Source organism: Drosophila serrata, unplaced genomic scaffold (assembly GCF_035046125.1).
Source record: "Drosophila serrata isolate PLE 108 unplaced genomic scaffold, ASM3504612v1 contig_382, whole genome shotgun sequence".
In the NCBI taxonomy this organism is placed as follows: Eukaryota; Metazoa; Arthropoda; class Insecta; order Diptera; family Drosophilidae; genus Drosophila; species Drosophila serrata.
This window is the reverse complement of record NW_028257280.1, coordinates 3,846,947-3,872,901: the sequence shown is the minus strand read 5'-3', so window position 1 is coordinate 3,872,901 and position 25,955 is coordinate 3,846,947. Positions and strand designations below refer to the sequence as shown.

Below are 25,955 nucleotides of genomic sequence, written 5' to 3'. Positions count from 1 at the left end.
GCGATGTAAACTTTTCGATTGCACTCTGAGCTCCGCTGAGCAGCACTCTCAAGTATCCCAGTGAGATACAACCTCGTCCTCAACATCTCGTCTCATTGATGCTGTGGCAAAAGGGGTTCAACCAACCAACCAAAACGCACATAGCGGGAAGCGGGAAAGCCCCAAGTCCCAATTGACACATAACCATACCATTATAATTAGGATAATTATCAAAATATAAAGCGAAACACAAACAAAACTCCCACGGCAAGAGAAAACAAACTAAAAGGGGAGAATAGGATGGACCTACCCCAAAAAATTAAAAAAAAAAAATTGAGGGTGTGAGTTAAGTAAATAATTGTACAACAGAAATTAACGCATTCAATTACCAAGACCCAGCAAACCAAAATCTTTCTGAAATGCAACAATTTAATAATAAATGTAAACACAGAGGAAAATAACTATAAAGTCTAAGCTTTGAGGAAAGTTTATAAATGAAATTCCTCAAATATAACATTCCAGAAATAATTTAAACTCGAGTACTTCTCTCTCTACTTTTGAATATTTCTTCTAAGACATAGTTGCCTTAATTTTTCTCTGTGTACTTGGTATCCAAGTACCCAAGGGAAGACCATGGATAGGCTCAGAGCTCTGCCTTGGCTGCCGTTTATGGTGCAAATGACAAGTCTATGTACAAACTGTCGGCATGTAATCAACATTAATGTTGGCTCCGAGTTGCAGTTGCCAGGCGAATGAATGAATCACTTTGTCCACGACTCGAACACATTACCCCTACACACACACCACACACACATGAGACAGAGAGAGAGAGAGAGATAAAGAGAGAAAGAGACACGGCTATAGGCTAAACATCTGCAGCTGCCAGTGCCGCCACAACACCAACATCAGCATCAACAGCAGCAACATGAGCCCGATGCTCATCACTGGCAACATTATTACAAACATGCAACCATGCATTGAACAGTGGGGAAAAAACTGGGATACAAATACTGTATGTACTTGTACAAAAATATATGGTAAATTAAGAATTAAATATTCAATGGATAAAAGATAGTTAAAGGAACTGCTGAGGTAAAGTATTCAACTATATAAACAATTGTATAGTCCAATAATTCTTCTTTTTTTAAGTTTTTAATGAAAACAGACTTAACCCTGATTAAATATAAAGGAAAATTAAATGCCTTTTATTTATTATGTCTTTAAAAATATTTGCATTAAATTGCCCTAAAATTCTCAAGGATATTATGATATGAGGATACACTATAGTTAGGAACTAATCAGGTTCAATGTTCAAATCTTCAAAATCTAAGTAAATGAGTTGGAAAACGATAAAAAAAAAACTTCTGGAAAAAACCTTGCTATATAATGATCTATGTATGATCTTGACATATAGTCGAACCTCGCATTTTGTATAAGAAAACGAGAAGACTATACGTCAAGTTACATATATTAAAAACCTCTTTGATTATAACGTATACAGCTATTCAAATTAAAATATGATTCTTTTCAGTAACAAATAATATTGACAAAAAAAACAAATCAAAGACTCTTAAAAATTCCTGATAAAGTTAATGACTTAATTCATTTATTATTTCATTTAGTTTTCAACACATATGGAACTACAGTGCATGTGTACATGATATTCAATCGTGCTGCTTGGCATTGCAGATGTAGTTGCAGTCTCTACATACATATAAACGCGATATATATATATATATGCTATATAGCCTATACAGTCCGCCGGCGGCATCGGGGCCTCAGCACCCACTGACGCCAGCAGGCACTTGTCTGGCTGACATTAATAAATCGCTTTTATAGCATCCAGGCTCAGGGCTTCTGGTGCCGCTTCTACTCCTACTCCTACTCCCTGGTCCTGCTCCTGATCCTGCTCCTGCCTGCTGTCTGTAGGAAAAACCAAAACTGCAGCTGAACTGTCTGCAATTATCCCCTCTCTCATTCACTTTCTCTATGGCGGTCTCTTTCGCTTTTGTTTGTCCCAGGCGTGGGCTACACGCTTTATTAATTCCACATCAATGACGACGACGACTACGGCGCTTGGGTCTACAGTTCAATGGGTTTTCGGGGTTTTCCGAGGCACTAGTATCAATTTTTTCTACTCTGTTTTCCTGTTGTCCCTTCAGGGGCCTGTGCTATATTTGATTTTACTCTTCTTTTTTTTTTGTTGGCTGACCCAAAACCTGCACACTCTAAAGATGCAGTCTAACTGCTTCTTGTTTACATTCGACACACCACAGAATCAGGGAAATATATACACACATTTCACAGAGTTTTATTGAATGCAACCAGCGATTAAGTACAGTGAAGGAAAATAAAAGAGATGAGTGTCAATTGAGTTCAGCATGATTTCCAGATATGTATTTTTAAATATTTATATTTTTTGGTTGAGCAGGATTATGTATCTGCTTCTTCTATATTTTATAACCAATATTTTAATAAATAAATTCAATTTGATTAAAATCACATACATTATAATAGGTACCTCCCCTATTCAATGTTCCGCCTGATCAATTTTCCACTCACGAGGCCGTGAGGGAAGCTACTTGAAATTTCTATTAATATGAAATATTATTATATGCAAATTGCATTCAGGCAACAGTCAGATATATATGTTGAAGCACACACAGAGAGAGAGAGTAGGCTCCTTGGGGAACCATCTGGGGATTTCATTAATCTCCGTGCCGGCGTCACTTTTGTGGAATATATTAAATTGGGTACACACATTAACATTTAAATTTGTTTTCAATTTTGTCAAGAAATGGGTGTGTTCCTGATGCATAATAGATGGTCCATCTCTTTGGACTTGAACTACATATTTTTAGCACCTCCAGAGACCGGCCACCGAAACCTAACTTTTGTGTTCCGTGTTTGTTATGGAAATGAGACCGAAAAACCGAATCCGGCTGGCAGTGTGAGTTTGAATAGACTTTGGGAGCCACCGTTTAGCTTTTGGGATCACTTCATTCTTATGACTTTCAAACAAAAAACACACATAAATCCGACGAGAGAGAGACCTTCGTAATCGATTCGATATTTGAGTGTGTTTTGTCTGCTGGCTAAGACGGGTGTCATAAATATGTAAGCTCTTGTGTATTCTCCACATAATTTGGTAACAGAGATGCGTGGGAGGGACACGAATATCAGAAATATTACTTCAGACAAATTGTGTTCAAATATATTTCCTAATTCTTTGTAATCACACATTTCAAGTAAACTCAATCGTCATATTTATCTTTCATCTTTTTCATTTATTCCGCCCACATCCCAGCAATGACGACACAACACAGCTGTGTTGCATCATTTGATATGCAAATGAGCAAACATTCGCATTCCGCAAACATTCGTGGCCAACAGCTGGTCAACTAACTCCACTCGACTCAGCTGATTCACCGCATTCTCGACGGACACTTTTCACACATTCGAAATCGGAAATTTGAATACCGCAGAACAAGTGTGTTAATGAAACGGAATCGAATGGAAAGCAAGACATAAGAATACCCTTTGTTCATGTATTCATTCTGCATTGTACGATAAATATCATTAAAGTTCATTATATAAAACTGAAATGCTAGTAATACGATATATAACGAAATCTATAGATTTTTCTTGTGAACATACTACTTTAATTATTTTAAAACTCATAGAAAATATATCAGACAATTTAAAATTTTCGAAATTATGGTTTAAGAAACTGATAGATATGGAATATCGAAAAATTATCGATACAAAAAAATGTGACAATGTATAAGAATGAACGCGAATGAATACATGCTGCAATTTTTTTAATGGCTCGTGTGTTCATGGCTCTGTTTCTTAACTTATCATTTGTGTGTCAAGTTCATAATGCCTGGCTATCAAAAGTCAAATAACAAAATACAAAGAGTGTAAGCATATTTCTGAGGCTCCTCTGCACAAATGCTATTTATTCAACTCACATAAAAAAATCGAAACGGCAGAGAAAGAGAAAATATATATACATATATTTTTTCACATTTGTTTGCATACTCTCAAGCACTGTCTTTTGTTGCTGCCTTTTCTGGTTGCTTGTATTTATCTCAAATATAAAATTTTATTATTTATTTGCCCTACTGGCAGGGGGAACTGAAGAAAGAAATGAAGTATTGTTAGTAGACTTACTCAGGGTTCGCCAGAGTCAAATTTTGGGGGAAAAATAAAATACTCGTCATACCTGCAAATAAGAAGAATAGAATGGAATGTTAAGTAAATAATATTTAATTGCTCTGCAAATGTTTGCCCAGCAAAAAGAGGTTCTCCTAATTTAATTGCAAATAAGCGAAAGTCAAACGATTTGTGTTTATCTAGTTTTGTTTGATTTGAATTATTCATGGGGAAAGGAGATAACGAGAAAGTGTTTGGGGGTTAACATAAAATCATTTCATGCTCCGTTTAATTTAATACATTATATGTATCGAATAGTTAAGTAACTAATAAAATACAATTATTATTAACAGTAGTTTAGTTCATCTAAGAAGCCACGCAACTTCTTAAGTGTTTTATATATTCCTGCTGCAGATATAGTATTTAATTAAATTAAAGAATATTTGTTAACATCTGTTCAAATTACAAACAAGTTAACGTATCCCACAAACAAAGTAACAACTGCTGTCATTAGCTGCAATCCCACTTTCCTAGACCTCTTTTAATTATCGCTTCACTGGGCTCACACATTTCCCATTTCCCCACTTAGTGCCATTGAAAGTAATGCAGCCCTAATCCCAAAAACCAATCAACTTTGCTGAAATTGGCCAAATTTAGAGGCCAACAAACTGAGTGCATCCAAAGCGATGGCAACTAATCAGCAGCAGCAGCAGCAACAGCAACAGCAGCAACAGCAGCAACAGCAGCAGCAGCAACAGCAACAGCAACAGCAACAGCAGCAGCAGCATCAACACCCAGCCCCAGTAGCAATTGCAGCTGCATTAACTGCAATTGCCATTTTCCCATTGAATCGGATGGGCGATTGCGAGGTGTTTCCAAACGGTAAAATCAATTAAAAAAGGGGGCAGTTGGGAAAATTGGAGCGCCGCGTGGCCAAGCCGAGAGCCTGTCAAATGCAATTCCAATTGCCATTGCAGCCAGCGACAAACAGCAACACGTGCCATCAGCAGCAACAGTGGAAGCAATAGCAATAGCAACGGCAATATTGGTAACAATTCCTATAAAGATCTGGTCTGGTTAGCGATAGTTAGCGACAGTATCATAAAAAGTTGCAGCAACATTTGCAACGACAATTAGCGGCACATGTTGCTAATGTTTGCCATTATTAAGGCTCTTCAAGTTGCTGATGTGCATTGCATTGGTCATTTCTACACAGGAAATAAAGGATATGTATTAAGGAGAGAATTTTCAATTAATTTCAGTATTAAACATATAAAAAACTAAGCTTCCTAGGAAGGTATATAAAGGATACTGTAGGAGGTGGAAGGTGAAACAAATATATTGCTACAATCCTTCTTAATAATAATACTTTTAAAGCAAACAAAACAACAAGATTAAACTAAGCTTACTAAGAAATTTAATAAATCTTAAAAATCTCTTAAATGTTTTTTTATTTGTTTGTTTAATGTGTAGAGTAATGGACCAAAGCACATCCATAGTTAGTTGCCAAGATGAAGGAAAATTCCACAGATCCTGCTGCGCCAACAACAAAGCCGTATAAATAAATAGCAACAACTTTTACCCAAGAGCAATAATCTTGTTGCTGAAACCACTTGAAAATAAACCCCAAGGAGCGACTTAGGCTGTCAACATTTAATTCTTAATGGCGCTTAAAATGTTTTTTCATGGTCTAATAAAGTTTTGCCCATAAATGCTTCCTCAGTGAACCCGTTTTCCACCGGATAATCCTTGCGGCTCAAGGCTTTTGGTCAAAGTTTCTTCAAAATCAATTAATTAAGATGTTTTCAGGAGATTTTGTTGAATTTTAAAACCAAATGCGATAAAGATAATGAATATGAAAAGACCGCAGCAGAAGACTAAACAATTTAGCCAAAAGACAAAGCGAAGCATGTGGCCATATAATTAAGGCGGCAACACCTCCGACACAATCAACCTTGCCCCAATTTCCACAAAACACATACAGAGCAGGCTGTGTGATGATGATGATGATGATGGAAATGCGGGCCCAGATAAATGAAAAGTCGGGACAAAAAAAAGGTGCAAAAGCTAGTTTAGCCCGAGTTCAGTTTACTCGGGGCCCATGCCGCTTTACGCTCTACTAATTTCTAGTTTAATTATTTTCCATTTTCACAAAGTAACTACGCGACTGCGACAGCTAGTGTGCAATTCAAGTGCAGCGGGGAATCGGGAATGGAGCGTTACGAGTTAGTACACTCTCCCTCTACCACCCTCCCTTCCTCACTCACTCTCATCACTCGCAAATTGCATGAAATTACTAATTACGCGCTAAAATAATGATAACCTACAACTACCCAATGCTTAAAATAACATTTAATTGAGCTTTTTGATAGTGGAGAAGGGTGACTAATCGATCGGAGAGGGCAGTAAAAAATTAATACAGTAACATGACCGTAAAATTGTCCATGGATTCAGTTGTTTTCAATTCATATATTAATATACATATATAGTGACAAACTTTGTAATATTTTAAATTGGTTTCGGCATCATTTGTCATAAACTTAATCTCTCATCATATCACATTATTAGTTATACACACAATTTCACAGCTAAAACGATTATTACTGAATGCAACCTGTGAGGAACCATGAAAGCACCATGAAAATTCCATTACAGAAACGGTTTTTGCACTGGGAAATATATATATCACATAATCAGGAAAATATATTATTAAAAAGCACCTAAAATATTACATTTTGAAGAATTTCGCATATATTTTAAACAATATTTGGTCTGGGGGACATATATATCACATAATCAAGAAAATATATTATTTAAAAGATCCTAAACCATTACATTTTTAAGAATTTTCCATATATTTTAGGCAATACTTGGTCTGGGGGAAATATATATCACATAATCAATAAAATATAATTTTTGAAAGATCCTAAATTGTTTCATTTTTAAGAATTTTCCATATATTTTAGGCAATATTTGGTCTGGGGGGAAATATATATCACATAATCAAGAAAATGTACTTTTAAACTGTTGCATATTTAAGTATTTCTCCACTTATTTCATGAAATATTCAATCTTATTTTGATAGCATTTTTAAAAAACCTCTTTAAATCCAAATTTTCCCTTAATATTTCCCTCTCAGTGTGTCATTTCGAATTGCGTGCGACCACAAACAATACGGGAATTAATCACACCTGGGACACTAAAATGTCATCCATGTCAACAATGCTATGCGGGTCGGACGTCGTCTGGCCTTGGCTGGATTTCTAGTGCGTGTTTGTGCGTCTGTTTTCGAAATAGCACCGAGAATCGCAGAATGGGACTGTGGAGAGAGTGTCGTGCCCTCGCACCTAGAAGCTTAATATTGTTTTCAACAGCCGCTTATTAGATTTTCCCCAAAGCATTTTCCGTCCCCCCTGCCATAGCATTTTCCTTCCCCCCCTGTGCGAATGTTTCCCCAGCATCTCAACAACAAGAACGCAGTGGTATTATTCCACACAGCTCGCAGGTTGACAGAGAGTGCGATGTCAGAGTTTTCTCCGTTCGTTTGGTGTCGTGGGTAAATCGCAATGTTTATTGTCAACAGCCAAAGGTGCCTCAAGTGGCACTTTCCACCAACTGTGGGGGGGGGAGACTGGGAGGGAGCAGCAGGTGGAGCAGTCTCCTCTGTCTGCTTGTTCCTTGAGCCTACGGCCCTGCCAAGCTCTTCAAAATTGTACGTGCTAGGCGCCATCTTCGAGTTGGTAGAACAGAGAAATATATATACAGTAGATGTTCGAAAAGGGAGAATTAATAACCCAACTAATAAGGTATTAGAAAAGGTAATACTATTATTTGGGTTTATAATTAAACTACATGTAACATGTGTTGATTGGCAATATTTCATGGGATTATCTTTATTGTCTTTATAGTTTATTGCGCACTTTCGTACTCAAGGATATCCTGTGGTTCTTACTTACAAATTGTATTGTCTATTAGATAAGTTAAACATTTTTAAACAGTATTCTCTATGACAATTCTTTCCTCGTTTTTACTACTGTACTTCCGCTGAGGCTTCGAGGAGTATACTTCATTTTATTTTCAAGACTTTCCAACAGCTTGAGGCTGGGGGGCGTGAGGCTTTCCTTTATACTTTACACTTGTCTGGACATTTGATTAATGATCCTTACGTGGTCGACTTGGTGTTGTAGCCACTTGAAGTTTTCCCCCTGGCCATTATGATTGTATTCATTGTCATTCATTGTAGAGTATACATATATACTCATATATACTCATACTTCTGTTGCTGCTTTTCACCTCTAATTAAGTTTTGCCCCTGCATACATTTAATCCTGGCTACTTCGCCTTGAAGGGGTTGCTGGGTCGTCCAGGAACCATGTCTCGAGTGATTTCTGAGTGTTTTCCTGTCACGCCAACTTGTATGTTATTTTATGTGTCTGGCCGCCCACTCTCATATTTTTTTCCCCTGTTTACTCTTAGTCATTGTTTCTAGGTAAATGAATTTTCCTGCCTGCCTTTTTTTTGCACTCACTTCTGGCATTATCTTATCTATCGATAAAGGTAAACAGACGCATACACATGTACACAATTTTCGTTAATTATTTAACACAATTTGTGTACGATTGCCAGGTAATTAGCTTATTATGTTCCATCAATACGGAATTGTGAGTTTAATTGATGGTTCCATTAGCGAAATATATATGTATAGAGTTTCACTTTTAATGAGTTTTTCGCATCAATCATACACACACATTTTATGATTCTGTTGTACGAAGGGAAGTGGAAGTGCACAATTTATAATCAATATAATAAAGAGTGTTAATTAAGTGGATTTTTTGTCATTTGTTGTAAGGGGAAATTTTAAATGTAATTTAAATAAAACTTTTCTTATAGTAACCTTAAAAAAATCTCACCCTATCACTCTAGATAAAACCTTCTTATCTTATGGCATAATGAAGTAAAAATGATAAACCCAAAAAAAAAAAAAAAAAACTAAACAAATAAAAACCGTGGCGCTCTGACAACCCAAAAAAAAATTATAAAGAAACAAGTAAACAAGGGGCATAAACAGACAACGCTAAATAAATACAAATAAATCTCATCAAAAGGTTGAGGGGAAAAACTTGAATAACATTTATTCAACATTTCTGGTTGATGAAAAGAAATCAATTTATGATCCATTTTTTTTATTGGTCAAACGCGTTCAACGAAAATAATGTCAAGGTTTACAAGTGGATGGCAAAGGGGTCTCCTCCTCTCCTCCTCCTCTCTTCATCATTTTGTGCTTATCTCTGACTGCCTCTCATATTTATACAGTTTGTATTTGGCTTTTGATAAGCGGCAATGGCATTTAATTGCGTTTTGGGCCAGTCAGCAAGCCAAAAAAACAAATGCATAATTATGAATGGCAGAGGAAAATGAGTTTTTAGATAAGTTCTCTGTGGGATGTTGTTCACCCATGACGCCGCGCAGAGAATTTCGTAATAAATCATAAATAAGTAAAAGACCAAACTGGACTGCAATTGCACCTGATTTGCTCACTGAAGCGGTCAGCTGGAAGAAAGTACATTTTCGTTAAAAGCTCTAAAAAAAGGCACCTTTATTTCCCTTCCTTCCTCCTCAGAATCAAAGGAAAGTTCGCAGAGAAAGGTGAAATCATATTTAATCCTGTTAAGAGACCAGAAATGTGACCAAAATATTGCATTTAGAAGCTAAGTGCACAGAGATGTGCTTAAATATAATTTAAAACAAGATTTTTACTTCACTTTTGTGGGAAAATGAATACGAGACAAACCAATTAATTACCAAACTAAATGCATGCCCTTAACTTTGGGTTTCCTGTCGTTAAACTTTTGTGAAACTAGCCTCCATCTTATAGAGCGTATATAGAGCTATAGAGAGTTGGCACCAAACACTTTATAAGGCCATTTCGCTGGGATTTTCATGTTAAACCCCGATAAGAAATCCCAATGTTCTCGTAAAAACTTTTGCTGAAATAAAAGGGAGGAGCAAAATAAAGAGGAAGTAAACGGGGGGAAATGCTGCTCATTAAGCACGTCAAAAGCCAATTTGTTGTCACATTTTGACGAGCATAAAACTGGAGAGCGAAATAAAGGCAAAGAACAAAAACCGAGAAAAACGAAACCAAAAACCAAATCACAGCAAGTGGAGGGGGACACGCAATTCCAAAGATTAAATGCAGCACATTACGATGAGTGGCGAAAGCACGAGAAAAAAAATAAAGAAATCTGACAAAGTATGAGATTTCCTGATTTCTCCTTTCAATGGTTTTTTTTTTAGGGGATATCCTTTCCGGCTTCTTTTCTTTTTTTCCGTCTTTTACATGAGCCGCTGACCAGTTCATTTTTCTTCACTAACACAAAAATAACATGATATTCTTTTGCTTGTTTTTTTTTTGCGACAACAAAAATACCAAAAGAAAAACTTTCAACATAATAATAAAAATTTCATGCCTGTAAGGCCCTTGAATCTCCTTCCATTACATACTCTTCCTTTATTTTTTTCCAACTCCTACATCTTCGAACCTCTTAATGTTGCCCAGACGTCTGTTTTGGGGGTGTTCTTTGGGTGTTTGGGCGGAACATTCAATATTAAAGCTGCTTAAAATCATGATGATGGCTGCCAATATAAGTATACGTATTCCGTAAAGATATATATGTATGTACATATATGCTGTATATAAAACGTGATGCGACAATAACAACAATGGAGAAGACGCAAAACACACAACAACAACGATATCATCAACTATGTGCCATATGATGTGCAAAATGTTGCCAAAAGAAAAAAATGCCAAAACAAAATTAAGTAGGAATGAGCAAGTAAATAAAATTTAATTGAGCACTCGAATCTCGAGTACCCATTAAGTGGGGCTTGAAAAACAAGAACGTCTGAGGAGAAAAGAATCTTTTGGAAAGAATTGTAACCTTAAAAGGGTTGAAAATTAAGCAGTAAATAGAATCTGGTAAATAGTATCTACTAAAAAGTATCTAGTAAATAATATCTGGTAAACAGTATCTAGTGAATCGTATACAGTAAATAGTATCTAATAAATAGTATCTAGTAAATAGTATTTAGTATATAGTATCTAGTATATAGTATCTAGCATATAGTATCTAGCATATAGTATCTAGTAAATTGTATCTAGTATATAAAATCTAGTATGTAGTATATAGAATATAGTATCTAGTATATAACGTGTAGTATATACATAGTAAAAAGTATTTAGTAAATAGTGTCTTGTAAATAGTATCTAGTGAATAGTATCTAGAAAACAGTATCTTATAAAAAATATCTAGTAAATAGTATCTAGTGAACAATACCTAGTAAAAATTATCTAGGAAATAGTATCTAGTATATAAAATCTAGTATATAGTATTTAGAATGTAGTATCTAGTATATAACAAATAGTATATAGTAAAAAGTATCCAGTAAATAGTATTTAGTAAAGAGTATCTAGTAAAGAGTATCTAGTAAAGAGTATCTAGTAAAGAGTATCTAGTAAAGAGTATCTAGTAAAGAGTATCTAGTAAAGAGTATCTAGTAAAGAGTATCTAGTAAAGAGTATCTAGTAAAGAGTATCTAGTAAAGAGTATCTAGTAAAGAGTATCTAGTAAATAGTAACTGGAAAAGAGTTAATAATAAATATCAACTAGTAAATATCAACTGATAATGAAAATCTTTTAGAGCTAGTAAAAACTACCTAGTAAAAATTATGTTCAAAATTATCTTCCTTAAAAAATCTCTCCTTTCTCAAAAACCATCATAACTCCCAATTTCAATGGGTATCAAAATCGCTTATATAGGAAACTCGTCTATGAAAATGGATTCTGACTTGGTCATGGCTGCTGACAGTTTGCTGCTCCTCCCTCTCTCTCTATCTCTCATTTTTTCTCAGTCACTGTTATCATACTGCCAAATAAATGAGTTTCTGGCCACAACGGCAAAGGCCCAAATAGAAAACCCGCTAGAAGTCTGCCAGCCGCCAACGAAGAAGAGTAAATCTTGGCCTTTATTGGTTTAATATTCGCCAGAGTTTGTTTCGCCAAGTCGGGACGCCGTTCTCTATGTCATCAAAGATATACTACTTAGGGAATCCATTCATATTTATGTGTGTGCTCGCGAACATATATGTTATGAGAGAGTGTACATAGTTATATACTTGTTAGGCGCTTGTTAGCCCAACTTTTCCTCTTTTTTTCTTTTTTTTTGGGAGCCGCTTAAGTTTGCTGATATTTCTGGGGGCTGTTATCGCATTTATTATGCCAATTTTTGGCAGAGTTCCCTCGATATTTTTACGCGTGTGTGTATATATTTAGTATAAGAAAGTTAAATTGCGTAGAAATTCAAGTCGCGTCGGGTAACCGTAACCCCCTTTGGTACTTCCCCCCATCTCCTACACAAAATATTGTCCCTTTCCATAGTTTATTTATTTTATGATGTGCATGTTGTTGATTTTTATTTTATTAGGCCTTCTTGTGTCATCTGTCCCTTTTTCGGTTTTTGGGCTTTTGGGTGCGGAATGTGCGGTTTGGTTATTCTAACCAAATTTGTGGTCAATGAATTTAACTTGGGTCTGCCCCTCGACAAATTAGATTATTTTGTTCCATATTATTTGCATTTAATTAGTGGCTAAAAACTTTTCAAAAGAATCGAGCTAAGAATATAAATGTGAATCAAAATTTTGATTAATTGGGAGATGAAGCAATTCAAATGTTGCTTTCAAAAATAATATATTTCTGTCAACTGGTAAAAATGTTCTTACAAATACAACTCGCTTTATAAAAACTATAAAATCATTTAAATATATTATTAAAATACCTATCATATTTAGCAATATTTTTGTACCAAATATATTCAACAATAAAACCAATACTTTTAACATAATGCCAAGAGTATTTTACAACCGGACTTCCTAACCAACAAAAACAAAAAATTGTTAATTTTCTCGGCTATCCCTTATAGTCCCCTCAAAGGATTTTCGGGATTTTCCATCGCCCCTTTTTATGGGTTTTAGACTTGGAAATTAATTCTGGTTTCGTTTTGCCTTGATTTTGTGATTCTTTATGGGGCCACCCCAAAATACGAAAAAGAAAGGAAATATGTTTTGGGTTTCGGCGTGTTTTATGTGCGAAATTAATTTGGCCAAGGATTTTCCTCTGGTTTAGTTGGGATCGCATAGAAAATGAGTCCCGGACTATGGGCGAGGAATTTTAATTTAGTTTAGCCCGCTTAAGTAACTTGGGTCTGCCATTCACATTATTGCGGAGTTTTCAGATCCTCAGAATTCAGGGTGTGTGTGTGTGGTTTTAGCTCCTTTCTTTCTGCATGGTTTTTTTCCCCCTGGTGTCATCTCATCAGCGTCGCATAATTAGCTTGATTTTTCCTATACCTCCGATGGAGGCAACTATGCATGTAATTTACCAGGGTAAGCAAATCAAGGCCCTGCCCCTGTCTGGGTGCCCCTTCGAACAAAAGCAATTAAGACAGTCTGTGGATGAAGGCGGCTAATCAAACACGGAGGGACACAGAGCATATGCACAGGGAAAAATTTTATACTACTATAGAAAATATAGAAACATACAAATAATCCAAAAATATATGCTATATCAGTACTATTATTATTCAAAACAAACGCGAATATATTATTTATAGAATTTAAATTATTCATTCAATGACTATGAAGTAAGTTAACTATTATTTTATAAGAAATTCAAGAGTCTACTTATTGAAAACCCCCGAAAATAGATGGAAAAACTGTAATCTGATTATAAGCCTTTTCGAACTCATATCTTGCAGGCTATGAAGGAGTCATTTCCGGCCCTATAAATTTTGATCAGCATCAAAAATCGAGTCAATCTAGCCATCTCCGAGTAAAAAAAAAATTTATTTAATTTTTTCACAATTTTTTTAGGGTTTAAAATCGTTCAAATTTCAGCAACAAAATTATCAAAAATTTAAATTTTTTGAAATTGAAAATAGAATATGCAGTTTTATTAGCCTACTAAAAACTAACATATGAAAGCTTTCCAAATTAAAATTAATGCATTTTTGGCTTTGTTTTGAGATTTTTAAAGTTTAATATTTCAAAAAATATTTCATAATTTTCATATAAAAATATTGATTAATTTCGACTCAAGAAAAGGGAATATTTTAAGCTTAGTTAATGATAAATTTCCGATATGATCATAAAATTCATTTGCGAACTACAAGGGTATATAAGCTTCGTTTTCTGAAGTTAGTTTCTTTTATTATTCCCACTCACATAATACTACAACTGTGTAATTTAGTATTAAATAGAGTTAGGTAAGTTTTCCCAATTTCCTTCTGTGTAGAAAATGAGGGACAATTATTGGAAGAGTGCTTCCCTAGTGAAAAATTTCTTGTAAATATTAGTTCAGCAAGTTGCTTCCAAATTTCCTTCTGTGTAGAATGTGAGAGACATGAGAAACGATTATTCGAAGTGTGCTTCTTTAGTGGAAAATTCTCTCGCCCTTTTGAACTCCAGCTACACACACACACACACTGGAGGAAAATTTTGCAATGGGCACACGCAAAATCCTTAATTACATCCGTTTTCTGTCTGCGCGTGTATCCGGCGGAGGTCGAGGATTTCGCGGGGCTTATGGGTTTCCTCCGGGGGTACGGGTTCGGGATCTCTCTTCACCCAATATGAACATAGACCATAGTTCCTCACTCACTCACTCGGGGAAAAACCACAGGGAAAAACACGTGGCTAAGTGAACCGCAAGGCACTGACAACTTCTGCAGTCACGTTGTGATGTGGGCCACTACTCCTCGTCAGTTGTGTGTGTTCCTCATCAGCGGCAAAAGGAAGAGGCCGGGCCGTGAGCACCCTCTTCATCGGCTCGAACAATTGCTTTTGGTTGTCAACCAGCTGTCCACAGTTTTTCCTCCCGCTTTTCTCTCTTTTTTCCGCATTTTTCGCACGTATTTTTGAGAGTCCAAAAACCGAAGGGACATTGGACACTGGACATCGGGCAATCCCACCCTCTCTTGCAGTCTCTCGGTTTTGAGGTACCTCCCCCGGTTTTTGTCACCTTACCTCCGGGGTCATCTGTTCCATTTCGTGTGCCCTATTTCCTAAGGGTGGAAGATTCCCTTTAGTCCCAAAAAAGTACTCCCCACTGACTTCATATGATTAAACTGCTTCATTTGCTTCGGTTCATGTCGTTATTGCTAAATTAGTTTCGACGCGAGCTGCTAACGTTTTTGTGTCATTTCATAAACTCTTATCAGAAATCGATAGTTAATTGGATTTCAACATCAATTTAATGGGTTTTTAAGGAAAAAGAGGGCTTGGGACCCCTCCTAATGAAAAATAATGATAACGAAGTTCCTTTAATTACGAAATATAGTTGTGTCCATGGGGTGTCTAACCGCGAAAATTTCAAAGAACTCTTGAACACAAATTGGTGGTTAAAAGTGTTTTATGATGGTTGATTCAGTTTAAGTATTTTGTAGTTTTTAGTACCTCTTCTAATGTTTGTATTATTATTAAAATAAAGCAAACAGACTTTAGTACTTTTCCACTTTTTAGCCAAATAACTTTAAACTAAATAAATCCACTTTTAGCATAACTTAATGCTATTTTTTGTATAAATTGACAGTTGAGAAAATAAAAACTTGAATTCCGAGCTGATTTAAAATAAATTATGCAAATTAAAAACAAAAGCCCGTGCGCTAAAAACTTGAAACTCGAGACTTAATTTTACATAGAGTTTCAATTGATTAATTGGTAACCTAAAGTTTTGTGTCAGCTGCACAAAAAGTGTCTTTATGTTTTGTTTTGTTTATTATCAACCACATTGTAAAATGCATTTAAAATCAGCAAAAATCATCAGTTCATTAATTAAATTAAGTCAAAGAAAAACTTCCGCTTAGAGTGGGAAAAACAAAAAACATAACCGGGAAAACAAACAAAGTGAAACCACATAAATTAAGCGGCAACGCCACAACCCCAAAATGAACCCGTCGACCCCTTTTTGATATGATTTACAGACAGGCCCGAAAGGCCCAGACTGACCCCCACTCCCGGAAAACCCTTTCGGAAAACTCCCCAGCTCACAAAAGGAATTAGTTTGCTGGAGCCTAAGCCTTGGGGCGGACATCAGGGGTTAAGGTGGGGTCATTTAATGATTTCATAACGGATGCGGCCTAAGGGTCACATTTTCAAAGTGACGAAACTGAAACGCTCTCGACAGCTTGGATTAAGTATTTAATATGAATTTAATATTACACAAGGAGTAATTCAAGAACTTCTAATTGAGTAGAAAAGCTTCTTAATATTTAAACAGAAAATGCAAATAATTTGGTACATTTTATGCGAACTACGGGTAATGATCACTTTATAGTTTTATAAATTCATGTTATATTTATAATATTTATTGAAACAAACTACTTAACATTGTGAAAATACCCCATGAAGTAAGTGATCTGTATCTCTCCTCTTCCTCTAATTAAGCTTTCATTCAAATTTTTGTTTCCAACTTTATTTGGTTTTGGCGCACATTTTGAAAATGCCCAGACAAACACCAATGATAATGATGTTAATTTTCCGCTATATTCATTAGCTGAATGATTATTATTATGATTATGATGATGATGCTTTTGGCCAGAGGCCAAAGGCCCAAACAGGAAATTCCGATTTGTTTTTATTTGCCAGAAATCTTTGCTTTGAATTAACTGAATTTATGAGAAGCTTTTCAATAGAGTTTCCATTACGTTACGTATAGCTATTTTTTCTAGATATGGCGGCTTACTTTGAGTTTTAAATGTACATTTCTCATTTGCCAATTTCATATATGTAAGTACATATAGTCGAGTGTAAATTGACACGGCAATTTAATTTAACGAGCTAGAGAATTTCCAAACACTAATTGTTTCTGTTGAATACAATTTCATACCTAAATGCGAGAGGCTTTATTTTCAACCTTTTTTTTACATATATATAGTGAGAATCCAACAAAATTTAAAAGTTAAATAAATCATGCAACTTTTTCCAAGCTTTTTATAGAACTTGTTTAAAGAGAGAGATAGATAGAGAAGGTTAATGGGTTTTTATAGCGGCTTTGATAAGCATTTGTGTTGTTGGCACTAATTTAAGCAGTAAATAAATATATGTTGATACATTCTCTTTTTTAAGCTTCTTCAAGATAGAGTATATAAAATAAACCCTATTTTAAAGAACTTATTTTAGTATTTAATCTCTGACAATTTATTCCCAAATCTGTAGCTAAAATTGAACTGATTTATCGTAAGATATCTTTCCCATTTCAGGCTAATGTTCTCAGTAGCAGAACGAGTAAATAAAAATTAGCCTGTTATCTTATTGTATTCTTAATTTTTGTTGGTAAAACTTGGAGACTGGCAATCAGTTAGCAGCCATATGCTAATTTCCACCTCAGTCCGGATCCGGATCGTGTGACAAGCGACAGTCAGTGAACGTTATCGCCCTTCACAGATTTGCTCCTCTCTCAGCATCTTTCGAACATGTATCCGTATCTGAATCTGCATCTGTGTTCGCTTCTGTATCTGTATCTCTCGGAAAGTTCATCGACATCATTTTGACGACACAACCAGTCGAGTGTGAGATTCGGGTTGGCGTTGAATTTTACACTTCATTCTTGGCGGGCCAAGAAAATCATTTTAGCATTTTAATGGTTCAAGTATCCCCCTTTTTTTACAGCTCCTGCTGCTGTCCGTGTTCCCTGAACTTTGGCAAACAAATCGTTTTGCCAGCATAATGCGATATATGCCAGCGGAATCCGGCAACTACCGGGGAGTGTCCAACAACATCTTAAACCAAGTAGAACAAATATCATTTACAGTTTTTGACCCACTTTTATTTCAGCTCCTTTTTATGAACCGCCAACGGGCGATGACGACAACATCAGCAAGCAGCGTATGCATTTCGATACCCTTTTTAAGATTGAGCATATCCTTTTGTGGATTATTACATAATATATAGTTAAAATTATGAATTTTAGCAGATATAATAGCTCTGTCAGGAATAAAAACAAAAAACATCTATTATTACATCTAGTATTATTATTTTTTTCTTTCACATTCATTACTTTTAAATTCGTTTTAGTATTATATATTAGTTATATTAATATATTGTATTCATTTATATTATTATAATTTTAGTATTATTATATTGATGTTATATTTTTGGTATTATATTATAAGTATTTCATTATAAATGTTATATTATTAGTATTTATAATTCACATTATAAGTATTTTATCTGTATTATATTAACCTAAGAGTTTGATATTTTGTTCCCAACCGTATTCCCTGGTACAGGATATCCCCAAGTCGAACCTTCTTTAGCATTTTTTACCCACTTGCTCTTGCCTATGAATATAATAGTAAAAGTGAATGCGATTTTTTCGCTCCTTCAGTCAGTCCCTATCCTTCGTCGTCAGGACCTCCCTCCTCCATTTACATCGCAGCAATCTTTATGCGTTTATGCTGAGGAGTAAACCAAGTCCTGGTGATGGGGAAACGTCGTTGCATCGCGGCTTACAACAGTTTTTTGCTCGCTGCTGGATGTTGCCTCCTCTGTTGCCTGCTGACGACATTTGGTTGCGGGCTGTCGGCGTGGCTATTAAATTTCAATTATTGTTACATTTTTCACACACCGCACACCACGCAACAGCAGAGGCCGCGGAGGAAATGGCAATGGGGAAACGGCCAACGAGAATGGGAAATGGAAATGGTACTGAAAATGAAAACGAGAATGGAAAAATGGACAAACTGGAGCAGGCATTCGTTCGTTGGTTGGGTCTCCTTTATTGATGTTCCGTTGACAATCTCATTGCACTTAATTTCCCAGAGAGATTGAGAAACGAAAAAAACCCTGGCACTTATCGGACAGGTGCAACAACAATTATGTGGGGCTCTAATTAACCAACCAAGTGAATCACAGTCTCAATGAACACACGAGCACACACCTGCTCAATTAGGGAACAATATCTGCAAGGCATTCATCAAGCTTAATTCCGGTTGTCTGGATTTTTAAAGGAAAGGGAAAGGGTTTCCCCATTAAATGATTGAGACTCGAAGCTTAAGCCAATCAAAAAACCAATGACATTTTAATTGCAAAACACTTTGCGGGCTACAAAATTAACCACAACTGTTTTAAGGTATACAAAAAAGAAAGTTAAATTCAGGTACCTGAAATGTATATACCCTTGCGGAGAAAATCGGTCATAATTTAGTCAAATCGGCGCTAATTCCCAATCGGAAAGCTGTTCTGTGCTAGTTTTTAATATGCTAAGAAATCTGCATACCAAAATTACATTTATAAAAAATTTATATTTTTGTCATTTTTTTAAAATGACAATAATGTAAAAATCTGTCATAAAATTTCGGGAATAAATTTCAAAAATTCTTAGCTGTCTAGAAAGATTCCCCTGTTGATGCTGATCAAGAATATATATGGTTTATAGGGTCGGAAATGACTCCTTTAGTGCATTGCATGCTTCTGACTGAAATTATAATACCCTGTAAAGGTGATATTTATCTATATGACGATTTTAGTACAACCTACAACTGAAAAAACCCATAACTTAGCCAAAAAAGCATTAATTCCCAATCGGAAAGCTGTTCTGTGCTAGTTTTTAACATATTAAAAAATCTGCATACCAGAATTACATTTTTAATGTATTCAAATTTTTGTCAATTTTTCAAAATGTCAATGATGTAAAAACCTGTTATAAAAATTTCAAAAAAAATTTCAAAAATTTATTTTTGTTTTTGATGCCTAGAAAGATTTGCCTATTGATGCTGATCAGGAATATATATGCTTTATAGGGTCGGAAATGACTCCTTCTGACTGAAATTAACGTATAATATAATAATACCTAAGTAAAAAACAAAGCTGATCATGGATTCCCATTACCTCTTTAAAGTAATTTAACTCCGATTAAAATAACTTTACATTTTGCCTAAATTATTGTTTTTAAATTAAAACGAAAGCATTAGATATTATATTAATTAACTACATCTTAGTAACTTCTTCAATTTTTCATTAGTTTAAAAATGAGCGTACATATATATTTTGTTTAATATATGTGTCATTTTCCTTTATATAATTATAAACCCATATATTTTCTACTGTACAATAGAAAAGAGCATACTTTTAACCCTATTTAGGGGCTTTACTATTTTGACCCAAACTGTTGGTATCATTTTTCCGTTTTTATTTTGTGTCATTTTTTTTGTGGCAACTCGATCGAGCGTAAAAAGGTGAAGTCAGCCAAAGGCGGATAGCGAAAAGCAGTTAGCCTATAAAACGTATACGATGGTATACTATGCACTTGCAGGTATATGTATATATATATATATATATATATATATATATATATATAGTACATACAGCCGATATGCGAGAGCGTAAGTCATAAAAGAAAAACGCTCGAGGAAGCCGAAGCGAACTTGCCCGCAAAACTTGCTGACATTTGGTTTGGCCCAGTTGACGCTGCAAGTTGTCGCTGCTGCAGTTGCAGTTGCAGATGCAGTTGCAGTTGCAGAAGCACTTGTAGTTGGGTCTCTTCTTTCTATATTTATGTAACTTATACCAACGGCTGTCTCTCCTTCTTCATCTCAGTCTTGTTTTATGGCTGCAAGTCAAGGAATTTAGTTTGGTAAATGGTATTGCAAGGAGTACACCATATGGTTTGTGGTGTTCCATCTAAATTGGGTTTATATCAATGCTATTAACCTTTACCTTTTACCTTTACCTTTTACCTTTTACCTTTAATAAGGATTTATGTAAAATACTTTCACAAGCCATCTTTAAGATCAGTTTTGTATGTTAAACAAATAAAATTTCCATAAAAGAAAGTAACTTTTTGCGTCTTAAACCAAGTTGAAAGTAATCTCTATTTCTCACCATAAAAACACTTTAAAAGTTAAGAAAAACTTCAATATTTACCGGTAGTTCAGTAGTTCAAAAATACCGAAACGATTTATTCCTTAATGCAAATGATGGTAGTAGCTTACCTGCAAATAAAGAAAAATAAAACTGCATTATAAGGCAAGTCGAGGAAAAAAAGAGAGAGTTAAGAAATGCGTCTGCTGAAATGAAAACAAAATGCAAAAGCCGCACCAGAAGAACCACTGTCTGGTTGCTTGGCTAATTATGTATCCCAGAATGCAAGAAAAACTTTTCTTGGTAAAGCAAGCAGACTCAACACACTCAGTCATCTAATTAGGTTGAACGAAGGACTCAAGGATTATACGGATCCAGCTCCTTGTGGCGGCTTTTTTGCTTTCTGCTTATCGCGAAACATGTAATTTAACTAAATATGGATGCATGAATAAATTCAAAAGGCAGCAAAAACCAAGATAATGTCGGCAAAGAAGTCGTGGGACTACAGTAAGTCGAAGAAAATGTTACTCTAAAGGGGATGTAATCTGTTATTATAAAAGAGAACATCGCATATACTTAAAATTCAACATGCTAGTAAAGTTTCAAATCATTTTTGTTTTCATTAGTTTCTGGAAGAATCATTTCCAACAAGTATTATATTTGTCTAATGCTTGGCATTTTTCTGCATTATTTTTCTTATATTTATAACTTTAGGGGTATAAAAACTATTAAAAAATACAATTTCTAAAGTTTAAAAAGGGTATTTAGATACCAACGCACAATAAACGACCACAAACCAGGAGATTGTGGTACGTGAACCGACGACTGCAGGCGGGGATTTAGTAGAGAAAGGCCAAAGACTTGGCCAAACAAAGGCATATTTAAATGTTATTCTTGCCAAACATTTGGCGGAGCAGTGAGGAACTTGCAACAGCAGCAACGCGCAACTCGCACAACTCGCAACTCGCAGCTTGCAACTAGCAACTTGCTACTCCTTTTGGACTGTTAATTTGCCAAACAATTGGCAGATAGCCAGGCCCAGGGCCCAACGCAGATACCCCTTTAAGCGAGACCCAAGAGCCAAGAGTCAAGGAAGCTAACAAGAAAATAACCCAAGCTAGACGGGCTGACGACGATGTTGCATTGCCAGCGAAGATCCCATTCTTGTTGCAGTTGCATATTTTGGCGATGCACGTTTTGCTTGTTGCTGCTGCTGCTGCTGCTGCTGCTGTTCCCGCACTGCAAATATGCCAAAAGACAGTGCCCGCGAGGAGGAGAAGTTAAAGCTTCCCCCCAGACACAATCATCCAGAGCCAAGGCTCATCCGGAGTGGCTCCTCCTCCTCCGGCTCCCTTCCCCCACTTTTCTGTTCACTTCGCTTCACTCCACCCTTCGGGCCACCATAAACGAGTTGCTTCCCCAACTCTTGCGGAATAACAAACATTTCAAAAAAGGCCCAGACCCCGACTCCGAAAACTGCAAAACTTGATTTACAAAAACACAAGCAACCATGGGTAGCACAGGCAAACAACAATAAACTTTAAATGCCTTAACGCTTGAAAGGAAGAGGATCTGGTTTAGTATACGAATAAAACAAGAGAATGGCCATTAAATAAATTAGGGAAATAAATTAATTTAAGCAAAAAAGAAAACAGAAACTTTAGGGGAACTTTAATACATTCTATAAAGAAATTTGTCTGTGTATTCTTATTATAAAAAAAACCTCAGGCTATCTTATAGATGTATACAAATTCTTATTAAAATCTACTATATATTTCGAGTGACCACCTCCTAGTCCAGCATACCCTCTCTCCTTGAAGCCAATACAGCATCACAAACAATCGACAACTTTGAAGCCGGCGCTCCGTAAAACTGGTTTCAATGGGCCCAGCTCTTGAAAACGTAAAAATAAAAAAATAAGAAGTAAGAAGTGACGCCGCCTTAATCCGGCATTCTTTCGCCCAGTTCGTGATTAACTGTTGAGTGGCGGAGAACCAACAATCGAAGGGGGAGCAGCCGCCAGGAGGATCGGATCGGAGGAGCAGCCAGTCAGAGCCAGAGATCCCAAAGAGATTCGAAGCATGTAACTCAATCGCTGGGCTAAGATCATTAGGCTTTTATGCTGCGCTCGTTTGTTGTTTTTCTCCCTCAGAGTCTGGCTTTGGCCTGTCTGTGCTGCTTAAAAGTCGATTTCAAGTTCAGACAATGGTCCAAGTTGAAGCCAACTGATTGATGCCGCTCGCTCATCGGTGGATAGGAAATGCGGCGGCAGTGGCGGCGCTCTGGAACGTTTAAACAAAAGGCCATGGCCCCAATCCTCCAACTGCCAACTTGGCTAAGTAGTTTGATGGCGTTTTGGTCATGAACATTATTCGGGGTGGCCTCCCCTCCCTCTCCCCATTATACATACATACAAAAATTCCAATTTGATTCCTTTGCCAACAAAAACTAATGACCACAATTTTTCGGGGCGTTCGTTCTTCTTCTCTACAGAAAGATTGATTTTTCAGAATATGGCAGACACTACTAAACACAATTGGGAGTCAAAAAATAATATTAAAAATATTAGGCCTTAGTTGGGTCTATTAATATAATAGGAACAATATCTTTAAATATTAAAGATTTGATTAATTTTACTAGTTACTCTTTTTTTTTTAACTAGATGCATCATATGTTAATTGAAACCAATCTCGAATATTTTTTAAAGTTGTAATTTCAACTCAATAAAAGTTATTAATCCTAAAATTTTGTTAGCCACTGTATATGTATATTTTTCGAAGAGTAAAGATGAATGACTGGATGTTCTCTTCTCTTTGGTTGGGATGACTTTGGCTGGTTTGATTTGATTATTTGCTTGCCGACGGACAGCAGCCACGAAAATCAATTTATGTTGCCTTTTTCTTTTTTTTTTCTTTATAAATTTTGTGTACGTGACTTCCAACTGGAGATGGTATAATATGGAGCTAACTAAAGGAGGAGTTTTAAAGCAAGTTTGCAGAGGAAAATTAGGGAAACTAACAATTAAATTAAATTTGAAAACTTAAAAGGGAAAAATAGATGGGAATTCTTACAGAAAAACGTTCAAAACGATCTAAATATTTTAGAAAAGTAAGCAAGATGTTTAATTATAAGAGTTTTATCAAAAGATAAAATACGTATTTGTAAATATCTATTGCTTCATACGAGATTTCTATATAATATGTATAGGTAGTAGATATATAGATCATTTTCTGCCTTTCTAAAAAAAGAACCCCCAAACCCAAGTTCATGACCGCATTAATCAATTGCCCCAAAGTACAGGAAGTTCAACAGACCTAACTACATAATTTTTTAAACAACCACCGCACATAAAATTACCATAAAATGTTAAGCAAATTAAAGCAAGTCACAGAATTAAACCAAAAAGCTCATTATATCATTGTCATATGAGGTAAGTCCAATAAAAGATAAGGTAATAGCAAAACGTTTTATTTTTTTTCGGCCAGAAATCATAAAAACTGTATATAGTACATATAGAAGGTGCCTCGAAAAGATAAAGCTCCCGAAAACTGTTAAAGCCCATGTAAGGCCAGCAAAGCGAAACAACAAAACGGGAAAAAGAGTGATTTTTCCATTCGGTTAGGTATATGTATATATGTATATATACTCATACCCGGGGTCAACGGAGCGGGTCATTTTCAGTTTGGTAACTCTTGCATTTCATTTTCGTCATGTCATGATGCCCAAGAAAATGTTCATCAACCTCGGCATCATCCGAAATTGTTGTCTGCCTTCCTCTCTTTATTTTTTTCATTATTTTGTTTAATCGTAATTATGTTTAATTATAATGATGCATACAAATTAATGACACTTCAATTAAGCTAAGAGAAACACAACAAAAGACAAGGAAGATCAACAACAACAAAAGCGGACATACATAAATTTATAAATAAATCTGGTAAAGAGGAAATTAACAGCAATAATAATATTAATAACAGGAGCATCAAAACGGAATTAAATAATGCAGGATGGAGAATAAAAAACTAGTTCTTAAGTCGCCAATAATTATACTCTTTCAAGATATAATAATTTAATTATTAAATCAAATATTGAACAAGAAAACTAGATTTGCATATAGCATAAAAGTAAAAATTGATTATTTTGGCTATTTTAAGACTTTAAACTTCAGATAGTTAATTAAATAATTAGTATTGTATCTAAAACATTGACTTAAAAACGAATCTGTAAAGTTTTTTACTTAACAATCATATATTTTTATTAATTTTAAGTAAAATCAACCTATTAATGTCGTTTGAAATATTCCCCGCTCCCGTAAGAGCATTTTTGAATGTTTATAATAAGCAAAAGAGCTGACAAAGTGACAAAAGACAGCTTCCGAAAAGCCAACATTAATGCCAACAGGACCAACAACAGCCTCAGAAAAGAGGTTTATATTTTTAATATATGTACATATGTATAAAAATACATACATCATAATGTATGCAACAGTATGTACATATATTCACCGAGTTGACAACTCTTTTGACACTGCTGTGGGCGGGGGCGTGGCACAATGTCACGAAAGTTGCAAAAAGTTATTTGCCCAAAGGGGGGTATTTTTATTTTTAAACCCAGGTCAGAAATATAAAGAGCACTACCTTTTTCGTTTTGGCATATTATAAAAATTAAACAGAATAAAACAAATTCCATTAATTTACTCTAAATATAATTTTTCAAAATATAGAGTATTTACAGTGTGTCCTTTCAGAGCAAATTTAAGCTCCTTTTAACCTCTTGATGTATTTTAATTTGTTCATAAAATGCAAGTCAAGTCAAGTCTTGATGACGTTATCCTCTCTTGCGATTCGCATTTTTCCACTTCCTTGCATCTTTATGTCCATCGTCTTCCATCAACATTTAT

At 35.4% G+C, this 25,955-nt stretch overlaps 1 protein-coding gene across 13 annotated transcripts in view; it reads right to left on the bottom strand.

Moving 5' to 3' along the window:
* The window catches only part of Fur1 (Furin-like protease 1), a 152,307-nt gene that overhangs the window by 116,343 nt on the left and 10,009 nt on the right, over positions 1-25,955 (bottom strand). For 4 of the 13 annotated variants that reach the window (XM_086840506.1, XM_086840513.1, XM_086840509.1 and 1 more), the window contains exon 2: positions 4,156-4,207. The exons of the other annotated variants lie outside the window; for them this stretch is intronic. The gene's annotated coding sequence lies outside the window, so the exon portion shown is untranslated. The remainder of the gene's footprint in view (positions 1-4,155; positions 4,208-25,955) is intronic. 13 annotated transcript variants of the gene reach the window in all.